General features: G+C 40.7%; 1 protein-coding gene across 1 annotated transcript in view; it reads left to right on the top strand.

The window, feature by feature from the left end:
* The first annotated feature begins 10,814 nt into the window (after window positions 1–10,814).
* The window catches only part of acsl2 (acyl-CoA synthetase long chain family member 2), a 90,901-nt gene continuing 76,029 nt past the window's right edge, over window positions 10,815–25,686 (top strand). Inside the window, exon 1 of the mRNA XM_028796585.2 lies at window positions 10,815–10,996. The gene's annotated coding sequence lies outside the window, so the exon portion shown is untranslated. The remainder of the gene's footprint in view (window positions 10,997–25,686) is intronic.

Here is a 25,686-nt window from a genome sequence, read left to right as displayed (position 1 = left end):
GGGATCAACTTCCTGTTACCAAATGCACTGTAGATATAAAGGAATGTTTGTGCCATTGCACTGCAGGTTATCAGTCCTCATCAGCTGACTTCAGTTACCTTCTACTCAGGTCCTGTAAAGCCTGCAGGCTTTCATTTTAACCAGTGTCTTATTTGTATGTATTTGTATTTGTATGTATTTGTATAGAACATTCCACTCACTGAGCACAATTCAAAGTGCTTTAATTATAATTACCTCCATAATTATAAAGGTCAAAGAGGATGCTAGTAAATTTACTAATATTACTAATAATAATAACATAATTCCCTCTGCCTTGCGTACACACTTTCTTGCTCACCGTCACAATAATGATATTAAACACATTAATAATAATTTGAACACGACAGTCATGAGGTTGTTGTGAGGCTAAGCAGAGTGTTGCTCTTTACCAAATGGTTTCAGAAGACATGAAGGTTTGCTTCATATGCTGATTAAGATACAAATTCTCTTTGACAACTTCAGCACAGGGAACAGGACGTGATCCCCTTTCATAGAACCAAACTCCGTAACAAGTGAATAGCTCGGCCAAGCTTGGCAAAGGGGCCCATCTCATCCCCGCTAGTTTCCATGGTGACGTAAGCAGAGTTTTGTTAAGTAGTCAAGTCCTAAAATTTGTGGAGGCACTGCACAGGCGCCGAAGTGCATTGTGGATGTGCGTATTTGTTTTCCACACTTCACAGATGCTTGTTCAATGGGATCATTCTTCAGTGCATTTCATGTATCAGTATCTGGCCTGTCCACCACAAAGCACACTGGCATGCAGACCCAGGAAATAAAGGGTCAATAGCAATTTAGTAAACTAATAAGCTTCTGCACAGAAGAAGGAAGAGCAGGGGAGTAATGAGAGGAATATTGAAACTCTGTTCAGTTTTCTGTTCCAGTTAATTCATATATTATTAATCTTTTCAATACTTGCAGGCTTGGCAAAAGGTAAAGACACAACCTAGACAAAATGTATGTACATAAACAGACATATCTGGTTAAGAAGTAATCTACACTGTGGTGGATCTAGCCAGGACTCAGACTGGATTCAAGTGCTGTGACGAGTATTACTTTCTATATCATTGGAATCTGTCTGTGGACACCCTGCATATGATGAGATATGGACAGCACTTGGCAGTTACTCTTCAGGTAGTATAGAGCTAGTTAACCCCTCCCTGTCACCAGGTTTCTCACTGAACTTAATATTGTCTAACTATCCCAGACTATCCTCTGAAATTAAAATCACATTCATTTAACTTAAGCCCTTTAGTGTCGTATGCTCCTCAACTCTTTCATGACTACTGTATACATACCTTCCTACCTCCCATGATAATGCTCTTCATATTGGTGGCAAACAAACCCTTTTTTCTCCCTGGGCAGATAAAGGCATTGAGACACTTGGTGACAATGACCCCAAATATGTAATATTCCAGTCCCAGAGGTCCAGATACTCGGTTCCTCCTTCTTCTTTTTCCTTCTGTCTCCAACTCTGGTCAGTCCTCGAGGCCAAATGTCTCATCACGCTCTCCACTTCCCTTCCACCAACTCTATAATTTTCATGTTTATTGTTTCCAAACTTAAAACCAGTAGCGTTCTTATATGCAGTTCTACAGAAAGCATCTGGTAGGCTTCTAGCAATAGTGTGACCTCAAATCTTTCCTCCCATATCTTGGAAATCTGTCCTCTATTACATCTCTATGTCCTCCATGAATCCAAATGATCCATCCATCCTTTTTCAGAACTCGCTTATCCTGAGCAGGGTCATGAGGGAGCTGGAGCCTATCCCAGCCAGTATCGAGTGCACTTCAGGAACAATCCAATGGACAGGTGGTCATTTCAATGCAGGGTGAGCACACACACACACACATTAGGGTCAATTTAGCATCATTGATCCACCTAACCTGCATGTCTTTGAACTGTGAGAGGAACCCCACAAGAACACAGGTAGAACATGCAAACTCATGGCATGGAAAACATCCCTGAAAACAAACCCTGAACTCCAGTATGTTCAATTCAAATTTGTACAACCTTCAAATTTGAGACCTTATCCCTTGTATTTAGCTGCTGATTCCATTTGTCACTTTTGTCCCTTAAATGTCCCAGGCACATTTAGTCTTATGTTTTGGGACTGTCCCCCATATCTATCTTCCTGCCTTCTATTCTGTCATTTAACATTCCTGTTCTACCTTGCACCTTCCTCCTCCTGGAAATCTCTGCTCTTCCCATCAATTTTATCCAACAGTCGCTTTCCTTGGGAACAAGTACTGGAAATCGCCTGATCCTCTTTCTTTAACCCTAATCTCACTCGGAGAGAGATCTTCAACGGAGCGGATAAGACGTTCATCTGGCACCAACACAAAGCAGAGATAGGCAGCTGTGCACTTGGTCAGGCGATGGATCCACGATGGTCAGCGTCACATTTTTAACCTGCCCTTCTGACATGCAGTGGCTAATTAAAAGAATTCACCCCCTTGGACGTGTTCACACTTTATTATTATACAACATTGAATTCCAGGGGACTGAATTTGACATTTTTGATTCTGATTAGCAGAAACACTCTTTAATGTCAAAGTGAAATCTGATCTCTTCACAGTGGTCTAAATTAATTACATATGTAAGATGACATAAGTATTCACGCCTTCAGGTCAGTATTTAGTAGATACATTTTTGGCAGCCATGACAGCCTTCAGTCTGTGTGCACAGGTCTCTCTTTCTATTAGCTTTGCTCATCTGTACAATGCCAATTTTCTTCCATTTTTCTGTGCCAAACTGCTCAAGCTTTGTCAAGTGTCAAGTTGATTGTCACTTAACAGGCCTTTATCAAGTATATCCATAAATTCTCAACTGGAGTGAGATCTGAACACTGACTTGGCCACTCCAGGACATTCACATTGTTGTTTCTAAGCCATTTCTGTGTAGCTTTGGATTTATATTTGGGGTTGTTGTCTTCATGTAAAACAAATCTCTTCCCAAGGTGCAGGTTTCTTGCACACTCCATCAGATTTTCCTCCTGGATTTCTTGCATTTTACTACATTTTGTTTTTCATTAAAAAGCCTCCCATGGCCTGCTGCAGAGAACCATCTCCAAATCATGATGTTACCACCATCATGTTTCATGGCAAGAAAAGTGTGTAGGGATCAAACATGGTGTTTATTATGATGGCCAAATTTCTATTTTGGTCTCATCAGACCATAGAACCTTCTTCCAGGTGACTTTAGAGTCTCCAGTGTGACATCTGATAAAATGCACCTTTTGTTTTTTTCTCTTTGCTACTCTCCCACAAAGCTGCGATCAGTGAAGTACCCAGGTACCAGTTGTCAGCACAGTCCCACCAATCTCTGCCTCTGTAGCTTGTAACTCCTTCAGAGTTCTCCTAGGTCTCTGATTCATCTTTTTCTTGTACAATCACTACGTTTTTGTGGATGGCCTGCTCTAGCAGATCTACAGTTGTGCCATAAGCTTTTCATTCCTTAATGATTGATTTTTCTGTATATTCACCGATTTGGATATTTTTTTGTCTCCATCTCCTGACTTGCTGTTTTCATGGACTTGCCTGGAGTGTTATTTTGTTTTCGTTTCACAGGTTAACCCACCATACTAACTCACCACAGGTTGTCCCTTCCACATTGACATGCATTCGTATGGGAATCATTCAGTCAGTCAGTCATCATCCAACCTGTTATATCCTAACACAGGGTCACGGGGGTCTGCTGGAGCCAATCCCAGCCAGCACAGAGCACAAGGCTGGAACAACTCCTGGGCAGGGCGCCAGCCCACCACAGGGCACACACACACACACACACACACAGGGACAATTTAGGATCGCCAATGCAGCTCACCTGCATGTCTTTGGACTGTGGGAGTAAACCGAAGCACCCAAAGGAAACCCACGCAGACACGGAGAGAACATGCAAACTCCACGTAGGGAGGACCCAGGAAGCAAACCTTACTGCGAGGCAGCAGTGCTACCACTGCACCACCATGCCGCCCACCGTATGAGAATCAATTAAAATCCATCCATCCATCCATTTTCCAACCCTCTGAATCCGAACACAGGGTCATGGGGGTCTGCTGGAGCCAATCCCAGCCAACACAGGGCACAATGCAGGAACCAATCCCAGGCAGGGTGCCAACCCACCGCAGCAATTAAAATCCAAACTGGTAATTTCCACTGAACTTATTCTGAGATTTCTAAAACCAATTGGCTCCACCAGTGAAGATTTAGGGGTGTCATGCTAACCTCCTTGAAATTCTACATGAAAACAGTTAACCCCGAGTGTGACTCTGGGACTTGCTGTTATGGTCTTTTTTACAGTGTCAAGTCCAAATAACTCTCAGGACAATATTCTGCTGCCATCTAGTGAATAAAATAACATAATGCAAAAAAATCATGAATATTTCAATGTATTGTGCCACTCTATGGTAACTCGTCAATATTCATGAGTGGGGTGGAGCCAACCAACAGACACAATGGCGTGTAAGTAAGCAGATGTAAAGCCAATTTTCAAACAAATTGAAACTGAACCATTAGTTGAATCAAGCAATAGTTATGACAATTTGCATTGATCATCAGATGTTGGCATGGAGCGTGAAATTGATGTATGCAGTACTGTTTGACCAATCTGCCATGACATGCCTGGTGAATTTGATTGTGTGAAGCATCACCGTGGTGCAAGTAGCTGTGTGGTAAAAAGGCAAAATGATTGTGATCAAATAGAAGGAAAACAAAGACATTAGCCTCCTTGTAACAGACTAGTAGTCCCAAGGCACATAAGTTCCAAAACGTTGGAAAAAGCACCTCCAATAATATCCACTAGAGGGGGATATATCCTGCCAATCCCTGGCTAGATAATCAGGCAAACAATATAAAGGTTTTATTCTTCACAAAAATTGTCCGTTACAAAATGTGGCAAAATGGAGTGGTCTAAAAACATCTCTTTTGGGACCACCCACAAAACACATGGAAAATAAAGCAGGCAGCTTACATACATTGATGCAATAAAAAAAAAAACATAATGCAAATAATCAACAAAAAATAACACTAACATAAACAGAAGAATCAAAAATGAATAAAACAGACCTAAAACATGAATTTGAACCCCAGCCCTAGACCTGGCTGAAACACAACACTCCTAAGCACTTTTCACAGTGTAACAACCATCAAAGTTAATTTTAGGGGAAATCTGGAAGTCACTAAGCTTTGTGGCGCCAAACATACAGACCAGGCACACCTTCTACCCTCTCATGTGCAAGCAACAGAAGAAACATTATAAGAAAAGCATGTGAAGGAACAGGCGTCTGCTCTCCTGATTGAATCATCAGGCTATGTGTTGGTGACTGTCTCAAAACATGTCACACAAAGAAGGACGTGTACTAAATCTGCATCCGTAGCACAGAGGACACCACAATGCCTCTCTTACTGTATTTAGGCTGATGTTTTGGTATTTACATGTTCTGTCATATGTAAGAACATTTTTCTTGTTGAACAAATTCAAAGTTTTTTGCTTGTTTTTCTGTTGTAAACCATAATGCGGTATTAAGGTGGTTCAAGGGGGTAAAAACTTATGCAATTGATTATTTTGTTTTATACTGTTAATTAATTTAGGGTTCTGTTTTCACTTTCACATTAAAGAGTGTTTAAAATCATTATTTCATTCTACTTTCAATCAGATGCAAATATAATAAAATGTATTGGGGTGTCAAATCCTAAATCCCTCCAACTTCCCCCTGTTTTATCTTTGGATCACAGAACCAATGGTAATAGGACCTGTAGACCCAATGTATAATAACAGGATGGAGTGAAAGCTTAAGCCAACATCAAACACATCTCATTTCAGCTATACTGCTCAGCATAAATGAGTACACCCCCTTTGAAAACTAACATTTGTATTCATTTCTAAGTGAACATTTGATCAGTTAGCAGAATTTTGAGTTTTTATTAAGCTCTTGTTTTATTAAAAATATAAACGCGTGGTCACCAACATCATTAGAGAGAGGTTGTGAGCCTGCACTGTATCATAGCATTGCTGCACCCACCACACGACAAACCACCTCAGGATCCCAGATTAAGACCCGAGTGCAGTGGGTGACACCTCAGCACCACACAAGTTCAGGTGGAATGGAACAGTGTGAGGTTTTTTATGGTGCTGGAGTGCCCATTCTGCCACCAACCCCCAAGTTTTCCCTGCAGGTTGGATGCCCTACATGCAGGGCTGGATGCAGACTAACGTCATACCCAGGACAGAGCAATTGCAGGTTATGGGCCTTGCTCAAGGGCCCAACGAAGTAGAGTCATTTTTGGCATTTATGGGATTTGAACCGGCAACCCTCCAATTGCCAGTGCAGATCTCTAGCCTTAGAGCCACCACTCCGCCCTAAAACATCATTAGGATAAGTAAATAATCAATTTTATTCAAATGAGGTGTTGCAAAAATGAATACACCCCACAACAAATTCCACCACATCTAATATTTTCTGTGGCCACCATACCAATTCTTCTAGATATGGAATGAACAAGCTGGTGACATCAAAATTCACTTTATTGGCCAGGTACACTCATGTGTACTAGGAATTTGGCTTGAGAGTATTGGTGTAAAATATAAGGACAACAAAGATAAATACATGAAGATAAAATATAAAATGATAAAATATGATGCAGCATACAAAGACGATTCATACTGCCACGTCTATCTATCTCCATTCTTGGAGAATGAGGTCTTTCAGAGCATGGATACTAGATGGAGAATGATGTTCAACCTGTCATTTCAAAACTCCCCAAAGGGGTTCTATTGGGTTGAGGTTGGCTGAAATGCTTGGCCACTAAATCACTTTCATCGAATTTCCTCAGAAATGCAGCTGTGGCCTTGGATGTATGTTTTGGGTCATTATCATGTTGAAAGAGTGCCTGTCAACCCAGGGCACAGAGAGATGGCAGCATCTTCTCCTTCAGTATTTTGCAATACATCTATGTTTTCATGATGCCATCAATGAAGTGCAATTACCCAACACCAGCAGCACTCATACAACCCCACAAAAGAACACTGCCACCACCATGCTTTACTGTGGGTACCATACATTTTACATTGTACTCCTTGCCATTGTGACACTATACAGTTTGGATGTCATCAGTTTCAAAAAGATTTACCTTTGTCTCATTGTTCCAAAGTGTAGAGTCCAAATTAACCTCACCTTTGTCAACATTGGCCCTGGAAAATGCTATATGAGTTTTTTTGTGCATGTCATTTCCTTCATGGATGACACTTGTGGCCAGGTGGTGGACGGATAGACTGGAAACAGTTGAAATGTTGGGACCCCAACTGGGTCGTCCCTTTTAATCGTTGCAAGACGAAACAAACAAAAATAAAGAAATAACGAAAAACAGCACCAATGCGCTATTCCCGATCAGGGATTTCCTCCTTCTAAAGGACTTTTGAGAATCACGTGCTCCGCTGTGCGGCCCGCTCGGGTCTTCCGGCAAAAGACGCCTTTTTCTTAGTCGGTGCTTCTTTTATAGTGCAGCTTCCGGAAGGGGTGGGGTTAAGTGCCCTTACCGGGCGGCTTCTCAGAGCTGTGAGGGAAGAAGAAAACCGGACAAAGTCCTTGTCGTGGCAGGTTATTGCGTACCTTTCCCCGGCCCTTAGAGGAGTCCTCCTATGCCCATGCCCGACACACTCTTGCATGCCACTTCTCTGCAGTGTAAGCCATATGGTGTCATGGGAAATACAATCAGAGTTTACTTTATTGACCAGGTACACTAATGTGTACCAGGAATTTGTCTTGATGTTATTGGTGCAACATTCAAGGACAACACAGAATGCAAAAGATAAATATAAGAAGATAAAATATGATGCAGCATACAAGGGCAATAACAAAATATAGAGACAGTAGGATTAAAATGTCTAAGTAGTCCAGTGTGCAGGTATACACAGATACCGAGTAGAAGCTCAGACCTGATTAGGCAGAATAACTACAGTATGTGGAAATGAAGGTGTTTGCCAGAGGGAACTCTTTGCAATAGGTGATACTGTGGGTGAGTAGGATCAGCAATGATCTTTGTGGTCCACTTCCTTATGATGGACTCATATAGGACTTCAATTTATGGTAAGTTACAGCCTAAGATCTTTTCACAGGTTTTAATGATGCACTGCAGATTGATTGCCCTTAGCCTGACCAGAGGCAGCACCAAACCAGACAGTCACAGATGAGGCCAGAATGGACTTGATGATGGTTGTGTAGAACTGGACCAACATCACTTAAGTGAGATAGCATTTCTTCAGCTGGCACAAAAAAGAACATTCTCTTAATAATATATGTGATGTTATTGTCCCACTTAAGGCTTTGTGCCAGTGTCCATAAATTTAAATGACTCTGTCATCCCAATGGCTGAGCCATTTACAGCAAGTGATGGGCGAGCAGGTGACTGTTTTCTGAAATCTATAATCTTCTAAGTTTTTTGAATATTAGGTTCAAATTATTATGGCTACACGCAGAGATGGTGCCACCATTAAAGGGAATTAGGTATTTGAATGGGGCACAGATCATAAGGGGGTGGGGGGGAATCCTGATGTACGGGTTAGCTACCGAACAGTTGGATAACGCACTAATAACCTTGGCTTAGGGTGCAAAATAATCTAGCACCGGCACAGACTACACCACAATAACGGATGTTCCACCTCATCATTGTTGGTTCCAGGGAGTCTTTTGTAGCTTTCTTGATGTAATTCAATATAAGAAGTTCGAGGGTCACCCCGTTTGACTTTTTATTGCTTTAGCTAACTGTGATGAACTTTCATGGCAATTTTCTGAACTCTTCTTACCACGAACCACTCATGTACTGTAGATGTGTTAGCTCCTGTGGATGGCCTGGACATCTGAAAGAACTTAACACAAGTCCATCCTTTTTGAATTTCTGAATCACTTTTGCTATTGTACTCTGAATGATGAGCAGTTTTTTACTCATTTTCTTATAGCCTTGTCCTCTTTGTGTAAAGAAATCTTTCTCAAGTCTTGTGACATTTCTCTTCCATGTGGTGTCATTATTGTCAGCATTGAATGGGAGGGGATTTTACTTGTTAAATGCCACCCTTGATTGTCAGTTATCAGTTACTTGTGTGATGACTTGTTAGGCTCATCTGTGGTTGAATTCCTGTTAATTGCCACTTTATCAAATGTTATTAAGAAGACCTTCATTGTTTAGGTTTAGGTTTAGGTTTCTTTATTTAGTCATGTTTACACAAGAAAACATGAAATTTGCCTTCTCATTTGCATCTAATAACAGGTAACAGACAGAATGAAATAAAACAGACAAATAGAAATACGAAAGGTTAAGGTAAGGCAGTTAGATAAAACATATTTACACCAAAAAAAAAAAGGTAACAGGATATATATCAAAACCTTAAACATTATCTCCGATATTTCTTATTGAAAAGTCGTATGGCACTAGGAAGAAAGGAGTTTCTGGAGCGATTTGTGTGGGTTTTCAAAGCAACTGTCCTTCCTGATTTACTGAAGTTCAGTTCTACATGTAATGGATTTACATTTACATCATTTAGCAGACGCTCTTATCCAGAGCGACTTACAACAGTGTTTGTTAGTCTTTCGCATACCCCTTGGGGTCAGAGTGCAGGGTCAGCCATTGTACAGCACCCCTGGAGCAATTACAGGTCAAGGGCCCAGCAGAGTAGGATCTCTTTTGGCAGTGACGGGGATTCGAACCGGCAACCTTCGGGATACCAGCGCAGATCCTTAGCCTCAGAGCCACCACTCCGCCTGGATGACTGTCATCAGTTGAGATGATTTCCAGTTTCTTTAGCATTGCCCTCTGACACACAGTAGTCAAATCATTGTGGTGTACTAGTTTTTGTACCATGGTGTTAAATTCATCCATCCATTTTCCAACCCGCTGAATCCAAACACAGGGTCATGGGGGTCTGCTGGAGCCAATCCCAGCCACCACAGGGCACAAGGCAGGAACCAATCCTGGGCAGGGTGCCAACCCACCGCAGGACACACACAAATACACCCAGCACACACTAGGGCCAATTTAGAATCCACCTAACCTGCATGTCTTTGGACTGTGGGAGGAAACCGGAGCGCCAGGAGGAAACCCACGCAGACACGGGGAGAACATGCAAACTCCACACAGGGAGGACCCGGGAAGTGAACCCTGGTCTCCTAACTGCGTTGCAGCAGCGCTACCACTGTGCCACCCTGGTCTTAAATTAATTTTGTTTAAATAAAAATTCTAATTTTGCATTGTGTACTGACAAATCTTATTTGCAACCAATAAACCAGATGCGCTGGACTGTTTTATGGTATAGGATCCCAAAGAAAGTGTTCATTCTAAATGGAGGCAGATGCTTTTCTGAAAAAATCTTTTGAGGTATACTCATGTATGCTGAATACTGTACATTTTTGGACATGCACTGTTCAGGCAAAATGAGCAGCAGGGATTTCTGTAAACTGACAAGTGCCAATTAGTAGACAGACTGAACAGGTAATAAGAAGTGAGACAAGTCTGAACTGTGACCATTCTGGAATGAGTTACTACACAGAGATTACTGGCTGAGATAATAACTGCTTATGTGGCTTTGAGAGGTTCACTTAATGTACCAACTTTTATTTAAATCAATCAATCAATCAATCGTGCTCCATACTTCCCCATGCAAGAAAGCTCCGAGTGATGTTACAAGACATCCATCCGCTCTATGAAGTAAAGTTTGACGGTTTTTCTCTGCGCCGCCCAGCCCGTCTCCGCGACACCCTGGTTTCCGACGATGCCTCTGCCGAGGTGTCAGGGAGTTCGTCTTGGCGGCGCGGAACGCGGCGCTTTGGGAGTCCTGCCGAACTGGGGCAATGACGTCACAATAGGATAGTTGTTCCCGGGACACGACGTCACGGGTGCAGGCGTTCGCGCTCCAGCAGAAAAGTTTCTCACGAAGCGCGGAGCCTCGCGTTGCTGAGATCCATCGCCAGGTAGGACTTTGTTCCGTCCGAGTCTCCCAGCTTTCTGTCGGGTTGATAGCGGAAGGCGCGGTGGACGGCGGGGTTGTCATTAAGTACGAGAGAGCGCCGTGAAGGCGGCTGCTGGAGAAGGTGCCACTGGTTGGAGTGGAGCACAGAAACTCGAGGTGAATGAGCAATCGTGCAGTATAACGTAAGGAAGTTTCAGAAAACTTCTAGACGTGCTTAAAGTTTGTTAGTGAACAAATGGAAGAGAAGAGATTCGCGTTCGTGTGCGCGCCCGGGAGCTCGTGTGGTTTGCCGCGTGCCCGCGCCTGTGTGCGTGTCAGTCGATCCGCGGGGAGAGGGAGTCGAAGTTTAAGGGGATGGCGTGGGAGCAGGAAAACTGGAAATAGTAACGCGAACAGTAAGAGACCGTGGCTGTGACCTAAATGTCAGGCACCACTATCGCAGCAAAATGTAGACGTGTGAAATGAAGTTCTCCAGAGCGCATTAACAGATGCGGCACGCAGCAAGCAAAGGACTGGCGGGACCGATGCGTTTGTTTTCCTCTCCTTGCATGCTCGAGTTTGAATGTCCCTCAAAGAGAATGTTTTGTAAACGTTAATCGGAGGAGTTGAATGCCCACGTTAATAATGACCGTGACGGTAAGGAAGCTGAGCGCACGTCTTTGTCCATCGGGCTTGACTATCGGTCCATCGTGCGTGTTCACCTGTAGGGCAAACGTGCAGATTAGATGACCGGGGGGAGAAATGACTGTGCTGTTCATCGCTTACAAGGGTCAGAAATGTCAGAAGTAACGATCAAAGAATACTGTCCGCATGCATGCGCACCTTTAGAAGGAAGGGGCAGATCAAATCCCAGGTTACCTTCATCCTATACGAAGTTTTCGATAACATTGTTATACACTACCAGTAAACCGTTAGCACACATCCAGAAATATTAATGTTTTTGATTCAAATTCATACTTTAACAGGATACCATTAAATAATAGAAAAACACAGACATTACATAGTGTTGCTAATGACATTGAAACAGATTTTTAATTTTTGTCTATATATGACTTGCAAAGTCACGTTTTCATCAACTGTTCCTTCAATGTCCTAATGGTTAACTCCCCGAGGTTATCCTTAATTAGTCATTTTCAATGCTGATTGATTATAACAGAAACCCATGTAAATGCATTATCACCACTGAAACCTATATGAGTTGCAAGGTATTAGCATAGGCCTATTACTGCTTGAAGGTATTGATTTTTAATTTCTTATTTACATACTACATGACAGCAAAGTCCCATTTTCATCAGCCTTCCTAATGATTAATTCCCTTAGCTCAACCTTAATGTGTAAATGCTATTTGGTTATAAGGGAAACTTTTGTAATTGCACTGGAAATACTGTTCACTTCGGTTGTAAAGAACTGGCATTGCCTAAATTCAGTTCTGGCTTTAAAAATGGCCAAAATGAAACCACTTTCTCAAGAAGCACGTCAGTCTATTGTGGTGTTATTTTTATATAGAATGAAGGTTATTCCATGCAACATATTGCCAAGAAAAGATGTCTGTTACACTCTTGAGAGAAGAAAGGAAACTGCACCTAACCTGGATGAGGGAAAAAAGAAGGCGTAGGTCCAGATGCACAGCTACATAAGAGATTGAGGACATCAGAGTGACTAGTTTGAGAAGCAAATACCTTACAGGTTCTCAGTTGGATTCTTCTATAAATGCACAACAAATACAACTGACATCTGCAACACAGAAAAGACAACTCCAAGATGCTGACCATAGCATGCTTTTCCAGTCATAATAATAATTCATTACATTTATATAGCACTTTTCTCAGTACTCAAAGCGCTGTCCACACAGGGAGGAACCGGGAAGTGAACCCACAATCTTCCAGAGTCTCCTCACTGCAAAGCAGCAGCACTACCACTGCGCCACCTGTGATCTTCCTTCCAATGTCATTTGGCCATTTCAATCTTTTGTCCATTTCAGATATGGCTTTTTCTTAGAAACTCTACCTTTTTAAGTCGGCATGCCAAAGCCTTCTTTTATGTGTTGCACACAACACCTGATTTGGCATGAATGTAAGGAAGAAGCCAGCTGATGACCTGTCAGACATTTGTTTCATATACTACACACTCTGATGTCAATTTCCTCTTATGCAGTTGTGGATCTGGTGCTTCTTTTTCTGTCGTGGTTATATTCATTTCATCTTTTCTCGAGACAATAAGAGACATCCTTGTTTGGAATTTTCAGCTTCTTGGCAATCTGTCACATGGAATAACCTTCATTCAGCGCAAAAAAAAAAAAAATATATATATATATATATATATATATATATATATATATATATATATATATATATATATATATATATATACACATACATACTCTGACATGTTTCTTTTGTTGAAAGTTGTTTCGTTTTGGCCATTTCTGAACTTGCAATGCCAGTACTCTACAATCCAAGTGAACAGTATTTCAGCGGTACTAGTGCAATTACAAAGGTTTCTCTAACAACCAATTACCATTTTTACATTAAGAATGAGCTAAGGCAGTTGACCATTAGGACTCTGAAGGGATGGTTGGTGAAAACAGGAATTTGCTGTCATACAGTATGTAAATAAGATATTAAAAAACAATCATTTCAAGTAGTAATAGCCCTTTGCAACACTAGTAATATCGTGGCTATATTTTAAAATCATTTTAATAGAAATTATTGCCTTTTCAATCAAGACACCAACTCTATATACACAAATCATTCAACTTAATCTTTTATCGAACACGTTTATCTCATTTAAAATTGTCAAATGTTTCCAGGGCAAGATTCAACCTGTGAACTTTGCAATCTAGTTCTAGCCTCACTGGTGCTCGTCCAAAGCACGCGGCTCAAATTAACATCATTTTGGACAAAAGTCGTTGAATGCCAATTAGACAGCCTTGGTGTCACAATCCCTCCTAACCCATTAACAGTTGTGTTTGGTGGACTCCCAGATGGGCTTAAAGTGGAGAAGAACAAACTGATTATAATTGCCATTACCACATTACTAGCACGTAGACTTATTTTGTTCAACTGGAAGAATCCCAGCCCACCTGCTATAAGTCAGTGGGTAGCTGATGATCTGTACTATTTGAAATTGAAAACAATGAAATTCTCACTTAGAGGATCTGTTAAAAATTTTTTAAAATATGGCAAGATCTAATTAATCAAATCTTAGAATAAGCATTTATATCAGGGAAAAGGACATTCTCCTCTCATTGTTTTTAAAGATTTGCTCATGCTGTTGGCTCTTCTGTCGGGCAGGGGTTGAACTCTGATTTGTTAAGTTTGACTTGACTCTATGGAATGTTGCTTTCTTGAAATAAATTCAATACAATAAAAAAAGGTCTCAATTTCCATCAAAAACATAATGTCTGGGTGTGTCCAAATGTATTTTTAAATAACATTGTTTTAGCCCTGTAAATAAGCAAATAAGTCGGTGGTTTTCAGGGCAACTTTCATTTTGTTTTAAAGATTTTATGTTGTTGTTAAATTTTATGAAGTATTTAAGTCATATTAACCCTGTACCTACCTTCTGATGGCATACATAGTTGTTAGCAATGTATATGATGAAGATTGATTGACATACTGTATGTGGTGGACCAGCAAATGAGAAATGGTGATCTGAGATTACTGTCTATCCAACATGTTAATGAGCAGATCAAGGAGTGTACCATCCTGCTTGCCCGCCTAGCAGTAGTTGTATTGTCATGTGTGCAAAACACAGTAAAACTGTTACATGCATGTACAATCAACATGTAACATTCTTGAATGAGGATAGTAGTCAGAATGAATCATGATTTAGTTTTTACTCTTCCTGTGAGCATTCAAGTCCGAGTTGTCATTCATCCAACATGTTCACCTGACCAGAGTTAAAGAACATCAAGGACGGTGATCAGCAATCACTGTTTTATCCTTCATATTCACAAGCATTAGGGGAGGTGATCATAGGTTAGTATCGTCCATGTGTGTTTTTCTGTACAGTAAACAGGAACACCAAGGCAGTGTTATAGAAGACTACCTTCATCTTGCATGTTGAGTTGTAGAATGCACAAGCAGATCAGGGCCAGTGATCAGACATTACCATTATCCTGTACATTCATCGGTAGGGAAAGCAAGTAGATGAAGACATAACTGTAGTTGTCTTAAGTTACCTGCAACATTATAGTGTTAAACTCGATTAGTCTCATAATCTTGTTGACCGTGTAAATCACATTTTGATTTTTTTTTTATTTTGATATCAATTTTATTGTATCTCTAATTGTCTCATTTCTTATTCTGTCCTTTTTGTAACTATACACATCCATCTGAATATTGTAATTTCTTCCACATCAAATTTCTTCTCTTGCATTCTCTTTACTGCCCATGTCTCAGTTCCATAAATCTTTGCTGGTTTTATTAGTGTCTTAAAACCTTTACTTTTAACCTTCACCTTAATTCTTCGATCACACAATACTCCTGGTACCTTCTTCCAGTTTTCCCATTGAAACTGTACTCTATGGGTTAGCTGTGCATCAAGTTTTCTGACTTGGGCTACCACTGATCCTAGATATTGAAACGTATTGACTGTTTTCAATAGCCCTCCCTGCTTAATCCTGATCATCATTAAACCTCATATTCTGTCGTCTTCTTCTTCAGATTTATCTTCGGTCCTCTTTCAAAGCACTTCTCCATTCTTCCAACTTCCTCTCCACTTCCTCTTTTTTGGTGCTACACAGTATAATGCCATCAGCAAAAAGCATGCACCAGGGGAGATTGGTCTTTTATGCTATGACTCAGAACCAAGGAAATTTCATGCATGTGTATATATATAATATTAATAACTCCCAATATACTACTGAGTCCCCTTTATACCAACAGCAATGTGCCTTTACAATGCCTCACAGTGACTACTGTCTTCTTTAGTAAAACTACAAGTTTTTTATTTTTTTGTAATTCTTGTGTGTGTTTGAGGGGTTGTGTGTTGTCATTTTGTTTTACTTCTGTATTTCTTGAGCTTCCTTAAATAGGGCCCTATGAAATCCATCTTATATTTTCACAAATTCCGTTTTGATAATTACTTTTTTTTACAGTAAAAAAAAAAAAAAACACCAACAAAACTATAATGAAATGGCACTTTAAATTCCTTTTAATGAAACCACACACTAGCACAACTGAACCTTATTTTGCAGTTCCATTTATCAGGTAGGAGTCCAGATCCTCTATGATGCCATATGCTGAGAGTGCAGTAGGACAGCGAGTGCCCTCCAGAATTGTAAGAGCTGCATCCTTCTGAGATGAAGGTGAACTTCACTTTTAGAAAAAAGAAAAGAGTTACTCACTGTTAAGGGCTCGTTGCATCCAAGGAGAAGCCTGCTCTTCTGCCCAGGTTTGTAGGTGTCGAGTTTATAACGGAAGAATCAAATTGGGGATTTGGAGTGCCTCGTCACTGCGAGGCAAAACATTTATTAAATCTAGAAACATCGTTGTTAATTTTTAAAAGGGAACCCGTTAATAACCAATTCACTAATAACATTTTTCTACGGGAAAGACTGTTAATACCTGTGTAATTTAATCGGTTAAGTGACTCACAGTAAATACATCACGTACAATTAGAACTGCCTACATAAAAGAATTACCGTACAGCCAAATGTTTACTCGCCTGACAACTATGTGGTCTTGGCTATCTGTGATTTCATCAACTACAGCATATATTTGCTTGCCAAGATCTTTCCGAGAACGGCGTCCATATGTTGTTCAGACACGGGGCAAGTGAGTTTGACGAAGACTGTTCTCATTTTCTGGCAGCGCAGCCCCTTGCTTACAATGCTCAATAAAGAAAGGACGCATCTTCATCATTTTTTCGAGCGGTATGTCTGACTCACATGGACACAAACTGGCGTCTTGCATCTGACGATTTTGTTGTTTCCTCTGTTGTTACATGAAGGGGAACACTTTTTGATCTTAATTTCTTCTTGCTTTTGAGATGGGTTTTAGCTTTGACGTGGTCATTGTAAGTATCTTTTCGTGTCCAGTCTGTGGTATGCTGGCAAAACTTCCAGAAAAGTTATTGTCCAGATTCGTAAAAGTGGCCAGGATATTGTTGTGCCCTCAATTTTGCAGTTAAGCTCGTGTTTCTTAGTTGTTTCAACATAGTTAGGGTATCTGATATTGCTCGCTTCCACATTTCTGTCTCATGCAGATGGCTAATTCGCATGCCTTTAATGAGAAAATATACAGGAAACACACAAACAGATAGAGAGGCACAATTGATTTCTATTGCGTTTGCTTCAAAAACAACAAACTAGAAAATATTATCTCAATGATAGAACTACAGATTATTCAATCATTTTAATTTATTGGGAAGTTTTGTAACAGTCACCCCTTCAGTCTCTAAATTCCGCACATTTCCATTTTTAAATCTAAAATCCGTTTTTATGCGTTAATTCCGTGGTTACGTCCGTGTTTTCCGCATCGTGGAAATCATAGGGCACTACTTAAAATCTGTCTGTCCGTCTGTTTTAAGCAGATCAAGTACTAGACCTCATCTGTACTATAGTAGAGGTTATGGGTCAGTTTTATTGTACAGTAGCCAGTCTACCAGGCATTGGTATTTTGGCATTTCACTTCTGGCGCTCTGCAAGCAGCAGCCTTTTACAGCAGTTCCATATTTCCCACCTCTTGTCTTTTTTTTTCTTTCTGAACTTGTTTCCTTATATAAGATTACTTTTGATCTGGCATCTGCCAAATTTCCCCCTAGGGACAGATCAAGTTTTATCTATCTTGGCCTGGGTATAATGGTTTAAGGTGAAAAAGTAAATATTTCCTTGTTTGTTTTTTTTTTATGTACTGTAGACGCTTTTGCTTGTTGCTGACTGCCTCCTCCTTTATCTCCACTACCTCTCCATCAATGTCACTGTTCTCATCAGTCAAATTTGTTCTTTTTGTGTCTGGATTTATTGGATTCCATAATACTGGTAACTCCTTTCTGGATTGGCACCATAAGCTGTACTAATTTGTATTTCCTGTCTTATTGATAGATGTTTAATCAACAGTTATAAATTTGATGGCTTGTTGAATAACTGAGCCATTGATACGGCATGTAAGATGGGCAAAACTTGCAGGTATTTGTGATGTTCCCTCTATTGACAATGAAACTTTTGAAACTCCATAAACTCTTTAAGTTGGGTTAACTAATATACATACAAACTTTTATGAACAGCTGTTTTGGAGTAGTATACGGCTTTTGTGGCATTGGACCTCCCATTTTGACTCCCCAGGGAAATTCTTGATACTCCGTGAAACCTGTATTTTTAAGTTGAATGAACAATGATGTAAATACAAAATTTTGTGAAGGTATGTGATGTGCGATATTTGTGTTGGTCCATCATCATCACACCACGCTCAGCCACCTCTGTTATGATTTCCATTAAATCACTGACTTGTAATGTACCTTTCACTGTTAAGTACAGAATATACCAAATTCATTACCATGAGTTGAACTGATTTACTGTGACAATGTGGCTTTTGTATTGCTGTCTTCCCCCATTACAACCCTGTTTCTTTATGGATCCTTTTGAATGGCCTTGAAGTCTGGATTTTATAATTTCAACAGTAATATGCATGCAAAATTTTATGAACAATTTTTGGGTAGTGTTTGGGCTGCCCAAAATTAATTGCCATCCCCGATAAAATTTTTTAAACCCCATATGACCAATATTTTAAGTTTGACCAATGGCAACCTACAGAATGTGCAAAATTTGTGAAAATTGATTCAGCTGTTTTTGCATTGTTGGCAAACAAACATGGAATCAAACTGACAAAATGTAATCTGTGGTTGATATTAAATACAGTGTGCAAAGTGAATAATTAAAATTAAACAAAAACTGCAAAGGTCAAAAGACAGACACGGGATATTACATTTTTTTTATATAGGTAATCACTTTTGGTGTGAGCAAACAGACCAGACAATTGTGACTTAACTCCATTTTAGTTATACGCTTACATACTGGGATTGGCTCCAGCAGACCCCCGTGACCCTGTAGTTAGGATATAGTGGGTTGGATAATGGATGGATGGATATTGGGTCAAACAGAGGTAGTGTCCTTCATACAAGCTGCTTGTTCAACTATTCAATTAAAAAAGCAGACCGGTAGTGTATACCAGAGATTCCTGTCAACCTGACATGGTCACCTGTACAGTAAACAAGCTAATCGAGCTGATCTGGGATTTACATTTACATTTACATCATTTAGCAGACGCTCTTATCCAGAGCGACTTACAACAGTGCTTAGTAGTCTATGACTGTTCTTCAGTCTTTAAGGCTAGGATTAAATCTACTGTCATTAAACAAGTTACCGCTGACCAAGTTGTATACAAAACCCTGCTAGAAGAAAATAGTAAGTTAGTACAAATTTTTTTTTTTTTTTTTTTTTTTGAAAAAAAAAAGGGTAGAAAAAAAAGTATGGGGACTTTAGTCCAAGTGCTGTTGAAAGAAGTGTGTCTTCAGGCGACGTTTGAAGACAGTGAGGGTCTCCGCTGTTCGTACAGCAAGAGGAAGTTCGTTCCACCACTGAGGAGCCAACACTGCAAAGAGTCTTGATGCATGTCGTCCTCTTCTTTTAAGTAAGGGTGGTTCGAGACGTGCAGTGCTTGATGTTCTGAGACAGCGAGAAGTGACACGCTGCTTGACCAGTGCTGATATGTAAGGTGGTGCAGCTCCAGTTTTGGCCTTAAAGGCAAGTGTTAGGGTTTTGAACCTGATGCGGGCAGCCACAGGGAGCCAGTGCAGGTTCCGCAGCAGAGGTGTAGTGTGCGAGAATTTGGGAATATCAAAAACGAGTCTTGCAGCTGCATTCTGGATCAGTTGAAGTGGTCGTGTTGCCTTTAGTGAAAGTCCAGACAGCAGAGAGTTGCAGTAGTCCAGCTTAGAGATGACCAAGGTCTGGACGAGAAGCTGAGTAGCCTCTGTAGTGAGAAAGGGGCGGATTCTCCTAATGTTGTAAAGGAGATATCTGCAGGACCTGGAGAGGTTGCTGATGTGTGGAGAGAAAGACAATTCTTCGTCTAGAGTGACACCAAGACTTCTTGCCGTTTTTGAGGGGACGATAACCGAGTTGTCAAGAGAGATTGCCAGGTCAAGATTCGGAGATGAGTTGCCTCTGATATACAAGAGTTCAGTCTTGCTGGGATTCAACTTGAGGTGGTGGGAAGTCATCCAAGAGGAGATATCAGCAAGGCAGTTTGAGATGCGGGTTGAGACCTGCTGGTCATCGGGTGGAAAGGAGAGAATGAGTTGACTGTCATCCGCATAGTAGTGGTAAGAGAATCCATGTCCAGCTATTACCTTCCCAAGAGAACCTGTGTATAAGGAGAAGAGAAGGGGTCCTAGGACAGAGCCCTGAGGAACACCAGTGGTCAGTCTTCGTGGAGCTGACTGGGAGCCTTGCCAGGCAACCTGGAATGTCCGGTCAGCAAGGTAAGAAGCAAACCATTGCCAGACAATGTTTGAGATCCCAAGACTAGTGAGAGTTTCCAGAAGTATCTGATGGTTGACCGTGTCAAAGGCTGCAGATAGGTCCAGAAGTATGAGGACTGAGGACAGGTTGGTAGATCTGGCTGTGTGAAGGGTTTCAGAGACAGCAAGAAGTGCAGTCTCGGTAGAATGAGCTGCTTTGAATCCAGACTGGTGAGGGTCAAGAAGGGCGTTATTAGATAAAAACAAGTTAAGTTGGTTATACAGTGCTCGTTCCAGTACTTTAGAAAGAAAAGAGAGCAGGGATACTGGTCTGTAGTGGTTAATATCTGAGCAGTCCAGAGTAGGTTTCTTAAGAATTGGTGTGACAACAGCAGACTTAAAGGCAGTGGGAACATGGCCAGTCGTTAGGGAGCCATTAACTATGTGTGTGATGTGTGGGAGAAGATCCTGAGAGATGAGCTGAAATGTACCTGAGGGGATAGGGTCGAGTGAACATGTTGTGGGGTTGCTGGCCGTCAGGATCTGAGACACTTCCTCGTGAGAAAGTGGAGTGAAGTGATGAAGCTGGGTCGCACAGGTCGGTTGAGAGTGGGTGGGCAACATGTCAGTCTGAGGGAAGGAACTACAGATAGTAGCAACCTTATCCTCAAAGAATGTAGCAAAGTCCTCTGGTGAGAGAGCTGGGGAGACAGAAGGAGATGGTGATTTAAGCAGTGAAGAAAAAGCGGCAAAAAGTTTGCGAGGGTTAGATAAGGATTTATCAAACTTGGTTCTGTAGAAGGAAGATTTGGCAGAAGTTAGGTCAGTAGCAAACTTTGATAAGAGAGATTGAAAAGAAAGGAGGTCATTGTTATGATGCGTTTTCCTCCATCTTCTTTCTGCTGCTCTTAGTTGTCTGCGGTTGTTTCGTAGTGTCTCCGACAGCCATGGGGTCGGAGAAGTACGTTTTGGCCTGGAAGACAGAGGGCAGAGTTGATTAAAGGAGTTGTGGAGAGAGGAGAGAAGACTGTTGGTAGCAGACTCCACAGTTGCTGTGCATGGTTCAGCACAGTTAGGGGGAGATAAGGATGATAGGATAGCTGAGGAGAGAGAAGATAGAGAAAGAGAATTGAGATTTGAGGGGGTAGAAGGTGGTAGAGAAGAGCAAGTCAGAAGAGGAAATCTGAAGGACAGAAGATGGTGGTCAGAGACATGTAGGGGAGTAGACAATATATTGAACATAGGAAGTGATCTGAATGATACCAGGTCAAGAGTGTTGCCAGCTTTGTGAGTTGGAGGAGAGTCACCAAGAGATAGACCAAAGGACGACAGAAGCATCACAAGTCCACTGCTGTGTATTCCGTCTCTTGGAAGGTTGAAATCACCGAGGAGCAAGAGAGGAAACTCATCATCTGGGAAGGAGCTCAGAAGGAAATCAAGCTCATCGATGAAGTTTCCTGGAGGGCCTGGAGGGCGATAAAGAACAACAATGTGGAGTTTTGTTGGATGTGTGATAGTAACAGAGTGGAATTCAAAGGAGGAAAAGTTGCAATGGTGAAGATTAGGTGAAAAACGCCACTGATGAGATAAAAGCAAACCTGTACCCCCACCTCTGCCTGAAGTGCGAGGAGAGTGAGAGAAGGAAAAGGCAGAGGTGAGAGCAGCTGGAGTAGTTGTATCCTCAGGTGTGATCCAGGTTTCTGTGAGGGCCAGGAAGTGGAATGACTGGAGGGATGCCAGTCCAGAGATGAAATCAGCCTTCTTGATGCAAGATCGGCAGTTCCATAAACCACCATGGACGACTGTAGGAAGCTGTGGAGATATAAAAGGCTGAGAGAGGTTGGTTAGATTTATGCCTCTTTGACGGGGAATGCATTTCTTCAGTTGGTGTGATACGTATACAGGTATTGGTGTGAAGCACATTATAGGGGATAAGATAAAATATAAAACAGATACTTACCCAAGTATGTTGCTTAGGCAATCCTGCGTTGTAGGTACGAAAAACCGCTACAGACATTAACTGTGGTTTGCATTCACCACTGACATTAAATCCACAAATCAGGTGCTGATGCTCAGAGGCTACACTTAAGTCCTGTATGCTCCCTGATTGGAGGTTAGTGTGCATTTGGCTTCTCCAACGTTGCAAACCACAATTAACTTGATTGATTGATGGACCCTTCAAATCACTGTCATTCATAATATTTACTTATAAGTCACCTTGGTTGATGGTATCTGCTAGGTAAAGAATAATAAAACAATTATGCCCTGTCCAAGAAACAAACCAATTAGATAGCAAGGATCAGAGGTTACTGTAGATCTGGCTTGCTCATCTGCAGAGTAAACAGTTATATTGGCTACTAAAGATGAGGGATTATTGCTCTTTCAGTATGTTAACTTGTAGATGAAGTGGTGCTTAATGCCTAATATCCTGTGTGTACACCTCATTGGTGGTTATTGAACATTTGGCTGGCATCAACAGGACACTTGTTTACATACATTTTTACAAATGGTGGAAACTGAACTGCTAGTCTTGAGGTTTTAAGTCCATGTATTACCCACTGCATAAACAGAACAGATGTGGTCAAGTGCTGGTGAATTTATGACTACCAGATGTCCAGTATTTCCTGGAGCAGTCACACATTTCTTGCCTGTTTTTGTTGTCCTGGTTTATTTTATAAAAATTCTCCTTTGTCCCACATTGTAAACATGAATCATTTCTCAGTTCATCGACAGAGCAAAATGCAAGTCCTCATAGAAGCAGCATTTTGGAGTGTAGATCCTTCAGTGCATTAAAAAAACACCAATCGGATCAATCCTATTTAAAATGGGCCATATCAGACCAATCAGATCTTCTGTATTTATGAAGTGAAGCTATGGATTGGGAAGTGCAGAAAACACAACATCAAGGCGTTTAGATGTATGAGCATACAGAGAGATGTATTTGGTTCCGAGAACAACAAACTGATATGACAAACATGTGAAGGTAATTGTTCTATTTCCCATGGAGTTTGCAAAAATATTACTTGGCACATCGATGCCAAAAATCATAAAGACGCCAAACTACATGTGCCAGGTTGGGCAGGACACAGAGACAATTTGTGCAAGTGTGGGTCATATTTCATTCAGCAGAGTGGCATGTATAGAGCTTTAAAATTTTAATCGAGTTGTCGTGTGTTCAAGCAGCGTCAAAGTAGGTGTAGATAGCATTGTAACATAGCAATATGCTCCCAGTAAGTGCAGAAGGTGTTGTTTAGATACACATATAATAAAGTACCTTATGTGAGTGGCTTTAAAGACTGACTTTATTTGGTTTTACACTTTTATAGAGGTGTGAACAGTGCAAATGTTCGTATACAGTATTTTAAAACTGCCATACTCCCATTGCCCGCTCATCCATATAACCTCCTACTTCCTCAGAAGGGGCCATCCTGTATTCGTTTAGGGAGAATCTGGTCATCCTAGGTGAAAGTTTGTTAATTCCATTATGCATACACTGATACAAAGTAAACAGGCAGGTTAGGTGATAGCAATTGGAAAGTACAGTTAATGTGCATGTCCCCCCGTACTTTAAGCAAGTAGGTAAGCTTTGAAAGATTAGACTTTATAGTTCATCCTGGATGTTCATCTGTAATGAAATAAAGCAGATCAGGTGATGGGGATCCAAAATGATCTTTACTGGATATCGGAGAATACCTCCATTGTGCTCGTTCACCTCTGTCACATCAAAGGTCGCAAAGCATGCTGCTTGGTCACCTGTACAGTTAGAAGCTGGTCAAGCTGTAGTGACCAGAGGAAATGTTGGCCTCCAATGTGTAATCTGATAAATGTCCCAAATTCAATCACAACAAATCATCTAAAACATCCTAACCTCACCTGAGGACCATCTCAAATTATTTGTACCAATCTTCTAAAACTGGGCATCATTTGACTAAATGATAGAAATACTGTGGTATATTTTTTTTGTTGCTAGTGATTTCAGTCTCTTCCTCTTCTTTCTGTCCAGTACCCCTGGGGCTTTGTTAATGTTAGCATCTGTTTTCAGATATTGGTGTACATTCAGTATATCTATTTGTATGTAAGCAAAGTGATGAGATGCTATGGATTGTGGAGGATATCCACCTTGTTTGCATGGCTAATGATCAGGTCACGAAGCACTGATCAAAGTCTATTATGCATGCTGAGTTAGATAGATAGATAGATAGATATTTTACTAAACATCAGGGGCATCATATATAAAACTTGCTTACTGCTCAGAAACGTGCATGAGCCATTTTTAATGCAAAAGTCGAGATTTATGAAATACAAACTTTGCCTACGCTGAATTTTTTGGTGTTGGCATTTTAGTGACTCCAGTCTGCAGAACAATGAAGTAAATAACAAATCTTATTTCATTATGAATTTCAATGACACAGATTACAGTATAATGCCTGTCCATTCATCCATCTATTTTCTGAACTGGGTTAGTTATAACCTGTAACGGAACAGGGCTCACGTAATTTCTTCGCGATTGTCTATGTAAGGTAGTCTCCAATTCAGTACACAACACTAGGGTGACTGAAGGCTTATAAGTTGGTCATCATCATTAAAAAGGACACTAATTATATTCAATTAATTATATTTAAGAGTCAAAACATTGTGTTTTGAAGTTTATCTGTATTTTAATGGTGATTTGAAAGTTGGAGCATTTTCTGTTACTTATTTGCATCATCAAATAGATATCATTTTTGTTTTTTAAATATTTTGCTTTGCGGTATGTGTGACAGATTTTTTTTTTTTCAGAGTTACACATTGCTGTTTGTGTAGGCAAGCATAAGCTGAAGCTACATGAACAACCATTTCAATCACTTGTAGTAATAATAACTATTATTATTATTTGCATCTTATATAGCATTTTTTTCACTGTTCTGGGTACTGATGAGCCATTTTACTGATGCCATCTCTCAGGCATGTAAACAAGGAAAATACTGAATACAAGATAATCAAGTTAACGTAAGCACTGCTTCAGATTTGCCTTGACAGAGAACTAACTTGCAATTGAAGAGTATTTCTGTACCTGTTTAAGGATTAGCAATGTCACTAGCAATGTGCTAGTAAAAACTACAGATTATACAGAGATCCATTCATCCTCTAAACCCGCTTATGCAGGGCAAAGGGCAGCTGGGGCCTATGTCAGAAAGCAACAGGTGCAGCCAGAAACAACCCCTGGACAGAGCACTAGGCCTATGC

The sequence above is a fragment of the Erpetoichthys calabaricus genome, chromosome 1 (assembly GCF_900747795.2).
Source record: "Erpetoichthys calabaricus chromosome 1, fErpCal1.3, whole genome shotgun sequence".
In the NCBI taxonomy this organism is placed as follows: domain Eukaryota; kingdom Metazoa; phylum Chordata; class Cladistia; order Polypteriformes; family Polypteridae; genus Erpetoichthys; species Erpetoichthys calabaricus.
Note: the sequence above shows the minus strand (reverse complement) of the source record. Positions and strands in the feature narration are given on the sequence as shown.